This window comes from Chrysochloris asiatica, unplaced genomic scaffold, assembly GCF_000296735.1.
Source record: "Chrysochloris asiatica unplaced genomic scaffold, ChrAsi1.0 scaffold00010, whole genome shotgun sequence".
NCBI classification, from domain to species: Eukaryota; Metazoa; Chordata; class Mammalia; order Afrosoricida; family Chrysochloridae; genus Chrysochloris; species Chrysochloris asiatica.
In genome coordinates this window covers 17,207,939-17,215,446 of record NW_006408528.1, presented here as the reverse complement: position 1 = coordinate 17,215,446, position 7,508 = coordinate 17,207,939, and the positions used below count along the sequence as shown (strand labels likewise).

Below are 7,508 nucleotides of genomic sequence, written 5' to 3'. Positions count from 1 at the left end.
AGGCTATGGATAGTGATGATGATGGTTGGTGTGTGGGTATGGATAAAGGCTATGGATAGTGATGATGATGGTTGGTGTGTGGGTATGGATAAAGGATAGGAATAGTGATGATGATGGTTGGTAAGCCTTAGTGATTGGTGCTCTTGTCAGCCTTGTGTCGAGCATTTAGCATGTAATACATTACTTAATCCTCACAGAAGCCTCCTTTTCCAGATAATGAAATAACTTAATATGTCATATGTCTTTTTGGTTGCTCTCAAGCAGTTCACTGAGGAAACTAACCATTTATATCACTTAATTTTAATATTTTAGAACAAGTGACTTCTGTACATAATGGGATCCCAGAAAATGAGAAAATTAAAGGAGGAAACTAAGAGAAGTCTTTTAGAAGGGGAAGACTTAAGAATTTTATGAGAGTTCTGTGACATTGTTGGGTTTGAACTGCCAACCTTTATGCACAAATGTAAACCATTTATGCCACATGTATCAAATTTAATTTTTAAACATATATGTTCGTGGGAGAGTAGAATTAAAAGATAATGGAATTTGTCTATGAACTTTTTGATGTCCACTTTTATATATCAAATGTAGTAACCTCCTTTTGCTCCTTTCATGAGATATTTAATGAAGAAACTGTAGGATCAGTCAAAGGTGTATAGTAAAATAGGAAGCATTTTATGATTCTGAAACTCAAATTTGATTTAAAGGCCGTTTATAAATTAAATATGTCTTCAGCTGCCTTGTTGGATTTCAAATGTAGCTTTAAATGTCTTAAAGGACAAATTATTTGAACTGGCTATCTGAGGATACTTAAAGTATATTTAACAGATCCTAAAGAACTAGGACATGTCTTTCAGATGTAAAGTTTCTGTCTGTAATTCTTAAAGGACAGGACACTTTTCTAGTTCAGCACAGAATGAGTTTACTGTATTTCCTGACAGCTCTCTTAGAACCTTTGCTGTCTTAGGGGATTTTCTTCTGTGAACACTCTTTGTCCTGTAAAACCTAGCATGTGGGATGTTTGCTGACAAGTGAGGATAATGAGATTGTCAGGCTGCTCGCTCTGAGTTAGAACTTCTTAAAACATATCCTGCTATGTACTTATACCCATTAATCCTTGATTATCTCAAGGTACATGCCTTCCTGTGGTTACATTAGATGTGGAAATGGAGCATCCATGGATGCATTGTAAAAATTAAAGCAAAATTAAACTTACAAGGGCAGTTTTGTCACTTTTATTTGAGGAAAATCTTATAAATTTTGTACTCTTTTATAAAAAGTTTAATACTGCAAGTAAATTTCCCTTAAAGGAAGTTTTTTTTTTCTTTTTAACTACAAAATTGAATGATGATTTAAATTGCTCTTGCAAGTTTATCCCAGGTTTTTTGCAGCTAACTATTACATAGACAAGCCTGAGCTTTAGAAGCTAACTTGGTTGTAGTCGTGAAGATATATAAATAATAGTTTCTTTTGGCTAGTTTCACCTAGTCATTAAGTCACTGCTACCAGCCACCAGTTTCCCTGCCACATCAGGAAAGCCTGTCATTTAGAATAGATGGCTATTTTAGGACCGTACTATAAAGAACCGAGGCTGGAGTCCTGAGGGGAATGCTGAGACAGCACAGGGTTGCATGTGGATTTATTTGACCCCTTTTCTCACTGTCTTTGAAAAACAATGGTTTAATTTTTTTTCAAGAGATAATATAAGTGCGAATAGATATTTCAAAAGAGTACAAAAGGCGGTTAGGGTGAAAATTAAGTCCTCCCTCCTTTTTTTCTTATTCTTTTCCCCACAGGAAATTACTTTTACCAGGTTTTCTTTTTAATGTCTTTCCAGAGAGATAGTATATGTATTTTAATCTCAAATTTTTAAGACACTTAGTACAAAGTATTCTCAATGCTGTTACTTTGCTTTTTTCTTTTAACAATATATTGAAGTTGGTTTTCTATTAGTACATACAGATTTACTGGTTTTATTGACAATCGGTACCATAATTTGTTTAGATAGTTCCCTGATGGAAATTGAGGCCGTTTCTAGTATTTTGCCACAATGTCACACTGAATATTCATGTGCATAAGTCTTTGTGTGTATACGTGTAGGATAAGCACCTAGAATAAGATTGTCATCGATCAATCTCTAAAGCGTCTCGAGCATAACCACCTCCTTCCAAGGTCAGCTCATCTGATCAATTCAGTTAACTCATTACTCATTCTAGGCCTGGTGCTGGCCCTGGGTGCTCTCAAGAATCAGACGCAAACTCTCCAGGGACTATGGTGCTTCAGATAGAGTGCTAGGCTTCAAATCAGGAGCTCAGCTGAATCTTCTGGAACTTCACACCAAAGAGAAAGACCTCTGTTCTTGACAATCAACTAAAGATTGAGGACAGATTGGAATTAGGACAGGTTATGGGAAGTGGCAGAGAAGGATAGTGAAAAATTCAAACAAGCAATGATGTGTAAGTTTGAAGACTAAGGTATGACTGCCCCAAACTGTGTTACTTTCAGTCGCCTCATCTGCACGTGGAAGTTGGACAGTGAATAAGAAAGACCATAGAAGAATTGAATGACAAATGCCAGGGCCTGGACCGCCACCATGAGTGATCAGTAGCTGAAGTGTGTCTTGCATTTAAAGAGGCACTTGCCTCTACAGCAAATCGAGAAAGAAAAAGAAAAAGCATCAGGGACCTGATCAATCTGGTCCCTGGCCTATGTGAAGATCTCCTGGCTTCTGTTAACCAGCCACTGAAAATTGACAGAGACAAGGTGGTGGGAAAGGATTATGCTTTGTATGACTACAACAGAGATGGGGACTTCTATAAGTGACCGTGGAGTAACAAGTATGATCCTCCATTAGAAGATGGGATGTGTCATCTGCTTGACTGAGAAAGCTAGAGGTGGAAGCCAACAATGGCTTTGACCAGTATTGAGACCTGTATTTTGAAAGCAGTGTCTCATCTGTCTACCTTTGGAATATGGATTGTGGCTTTCTTTCTTCATAAAGAAGGCTGGAGGTAGATCCAAGAAGATCAAAGGCTGCTGGACTTCCATCCACCTGGGGGACGTGCAGGAGAAACCCAGTGGTCACACAGCCCATTACAAGTTGACCTCCACAGTGATGCTATGGCTACAAACCAACAAATCAGCCTCTGGCACGGCGCCATGAACCTTGGAGGCAGACAAATGGAGAAACATGAAACTATGAACAACTGCTCCCCACAACTAGCTGATATTGGACCCAGTAAAGGACATGAAAAACAAAATCAGAAGTAGCTATAAGAGCTCTACTTTGGAAAAACAAAATACATCTTCAATGGACTGAGGTCTGTGCAGACTTTTGCATACAAATCAAAACATGAAGCCCTGAAGAATGACTTAGGGGATGCTTTTAAGAGAAAGCAGCAATGTTAAACTTCTGCTTCATGCTAAAAGGCCCTGCCTTGCACTCCTTGGGTTCCTTTGTTAGAAAATCATTTTCTGCTCCTTTTTTTCCTATCGCCTCCCTCTCTGACAGGTCACTTAACAACTTTCTTCATGGACAGCACAGTGCCATCACTCCCTGAGAATGTTGTTGTTGTTAAGTGCCATTGAGTCAGTTCTGATTCATAGAGTAGAGAACCTGTCTAGGGTTTCTGAGGAGCGGCTAGTGAGCTTGAACCTCCAACCTTGTGGTTCAAACTGACCTTGCAGTCCAGAGCATTAACCCACAGCGCCGCATCAGGATTAAGCCTGTTAACACCCTTCTCGTCTCTGAGGTCTACTTGCCACCACGTTTTGCTATCAAAACTCAGTATTTCCATAGGGTCTATGTGTTTTGTGTTTAACCTCGCCCCACCGACTCCCTGTTATCCCTCCTCCACTTATAAACATAAAATATACTGTCTGCCATTTCCCGCCCCTTCCCACCTTTTTGTTACATTGGCGTAAAAAATGTAAAACAAAAAAATCTTGTGAAATAACTGTGGTGTGTGCATGATAGAAGAAAAAAGAAAATGTGAAAACCTGATTGATTCCTTATATGTTTGGGAGTTGCTTGGGGCTGGGGACAGGAGGCCACTCCAGGAGCAAGGAGAAGCTGTGTCACCTTTGTCCTGTGCAGATCCCCCTGTTCCATGCAGTCCATGTTGTGGGATCGGTGGGGTGGGAGGAACTGCTGACTATTCTGATGTTCTGGCCAGGTGCTTTTCTGTCAGTTTTTATGGAATGCAAAGGGTTTTGTGTGTTTTTTTTGTAAACCGTAAACAAAAATCTGTATCTTATACCTGAGCCTCCATACTTTAAAAAATAAACCAATTAATTAATTAAAAGAAAGTGGGATGGAGTAAAAAACGAATTGATGCATTTGAATCATGGTGATGGCAAAAAAAATACTGAAAGTACCATGGATTGCCAGAAGTTCAAACAAATTTGTTTGAAAGAAATACAGCCAGAATGTTTCTTAGAAGAGGCATGACTAGACTTCATCTCATATTCTTTGAACCTGGAGAAGATATCATGTTTAGGAAGGTGGAGGTTCAACAGAAAAGAGGAAGACTGTCAGCAAGGTGTATTGATACAGTGGTCACAACAGTGGACTCAAATCTAACAATAATTGTGATCGGTAGTGTTGTGCATAGTGTCGCTATGAATCAGAACTTGTTTGACAGCGTGTCACTGTGGGTTAATGCTCTGAACTTCAGGTTCGGTTTGAATCCATAAGTTTGATTCAAGCTCACCATCTGCTCCTCAGAAATCCTATACAGGGTTGCTATGAATCGGAACCAACTCCAAGACACTCAACACTCAATAACAACAAAGGAGTCCTGGTGTGGCGCTGCAGGATAATGTACTGGACCACAAGGTTGGTTTGAACCACAACGTTGGCAGTTCAAACCCACCAGCCACTCCTCAAAAACCCTATACAGGATTGCTATGAATCGGAACCAACTTGATGGCACTTAACAGTGACAACAAACAACAACAAAAGCAGCTCTGGTAGCATAGTTGGGCTTCTAACCCAATGTCAGTAGTTTGAATCTACCAGTTACTTTGCAGGTTGGGGCTTTCTGCTCCCAGAAAGATACACATTCTCAGAAGCCTTACATAGGGTTGCTATGAGTCAGAACCGACTCGATGGCACACAACCACCACCACCACCAACAACAACAACAACAATGTGGGAAGTGGCAGAGAAGGGCATGTTGAGAGGATGTTTGTAGGGGCATGGGAACACCAAAGTCAGCAGGCATACAAGCCGCTCTGCACTCCACTTCACCAGCCCCCTCACCACACCTGTGATATATCTCAGATCCCAGGATATTGGCAGATTTCCTCACAGTGATGCCCACAGGATTCCAGTGTTTCTTAGCCTGTAAGTTTGAGAGCCTGAAATGGTAGTGACGATGAAGACAGGAAGAAGAGAATGGATTAGAAACAGTGCAGGCAGACTGGACTGAACTTTGGGTTTCCGTTTCTTTCTCATTTAAAAATGAATTCAAATATCATAGAAGATACAGACTCTTAGATCCTTTCCAACTTGATAGCTCTGTGACTCTTTGTAGTGATGGTTTTAATGGTTTATTTCATGAAGTTAATATATTCTTGAAATTATTCCCAGTATGTTCAGTGTACCCTCATATAGAGATTTGACTAATTCTGTATTGAGTATAGTGGTAAGACCCAAAATATAACTTGATACCTCAATTCGGATGACAAGAGAAATGAGAAAACTAAAAGCATAGGCAATGATAATTCAGAAAAAAAAAAAATTGTGCAACAGACATTAAAACGAAGAAAAAAAAAGCTATTACAATAATTCTGTATGACCGAAACCTTTTTTTCCTTGAATTACCTCAGTAATTGATGCATTAATTTGCACTGATTCAGATGGGCGTTTACTGTTATAAAAAGCTGAAAACCTCTTAGCTCAATATTAGATGATAATAGTCTGTTTTCATCTCCTGAAACCTTAAAAATATACACTTGTGCCAGGACATTTCAGAAGAGTTTTTTTTTTTTTTCTTTCTGTGGTATATATTACATGACCTTCAGGTTAGCTGTGATCACAATCCGGTTTTGGATGTCTGAAAGAAATGGACCTGGGGGCTCTGTAAGATAGTTTTTATAAAATTTTTCATCAATTTTCATTTCCAGCTATCACTTTCTTAGGCATTAACAGCCTTCTAGCTCTCGAACTGTTGCCTTTCTCTATTTTCCATAAGCAAACAGCCAGATGAAAACTGTTCTCATATCAACCAGACCCCAACTTGAAGGTTCCCAAGCATTTCTCTAGATTACTTCCTTATCAAAGTCCTCATTTCCATGAGGGCTCTTGTCTGATTGTTTTATGGAGCTGAAATCATTAGATCATTAGCAGAAATCACTGGAACCTCCTCTCAGCAAAAGCCTACTTGTGTTTTCCCTTTACTGTTTCGTTCCCATTCTCCTCTGCCTGCCTGCCTTCAACCCCATTCATTTTTTTTTTTTATCTTTTACCTGACTAAGAGTACCTAACAGATTGTAGTCACTCAATAAATCCTCATCCATTTTGCCTCTATATTACAGGCACAGAATAGTCACTGGTTTTTATATTTTAGGGGAGTCCTAGATTGGCACTGTAGGATAAGCACTTGACTACTGGCCACAAGGTCAGCAGTTGAAACCCACCAGCCATTCCTTGGAAACCCTGTATTAGGTTACTATGAGTCAGAACAGACTCAATAGCACTTAACAATAACATCTATAATAAGAAACCTGATGGAACCCTAGTGGCGCTGTAGAATAGGCACTGGGCTGCTAACCACAAGGTCAGCAGTTCAAACCCATCAGCTGCTCTGAAGTAGGAAGATCAGACTATCTGTTCCTGTAAAAATTTATAGCCTTAAAAATTATTCAGGGTCACTATGAGTAAGAACCCACTCAATGGCAGTGGGTTTGGTTGTTGTTTTTTAACAGTAGGACCTGAAAAGTACACTGCTTTGAACTTTTCTTTAACTTATTTTGTTGTTGTTCAGAATATACACAGCAAAGCACACCAATTCAACAGTTTCTACAATACAATTAAATGATCTTGATTACATTCTTCTTACCCTCCTTTTCTGAGTTGCTCTTCTCTCATTAGCATAGACTCACTGCCCTCTTAGGTTTCTATCAGAGCTTTTGAGCTGCTGTTGTCAGTTTGATTCCATAGAGAGAGTTCTTAAAGGTGCTTAATGTTCAAGACAAAACTTTTTTTATTTTTTTTTTAATGGGTAAGCTAAGCTATTGTTCAGTTTTAAGAAGACTTTACGGGATGTTTTGGGTGTAAAATTTAAAAGATTATTTCAGGGTCATAATTCCATGGTTCCAGAAAATCTAGTGTTGGTGAGAATTTGAAATTCTGTTCTGCATCCCCCCCTTTGATCAGGATTGTTTAATTAAAATGTTCTCTAATGCTAACTCTTTTGAGTTATGGTGTTGGAGGAGAATATTGAAAGTGCCATGGGCTGCCAAAAGAACCAATAGTTCTGTTTTGGAAGAAGTGCAGCCAGAGT

At 39.1% G+C, this 7,508-nt stretch overlaps 1 protein-coding gene and 1 pseudogene across 4 annotated transcripts in view; both read left to right on the top strand.

Annotated features, from left to right (window-relative positions):
• CDK14 (cyclin-dependent kinase 14) overlaps positions 1–7,508 on the top strand; it is an 819,631-nt gene that overhangs the window by 430,007 nt on the left and 382,116 nt on the right. The window lies entirely within an intron of this gene.
• On the top strand, positions 2,594–3,408 carry LOC102829506 (annotated as a pseudogene).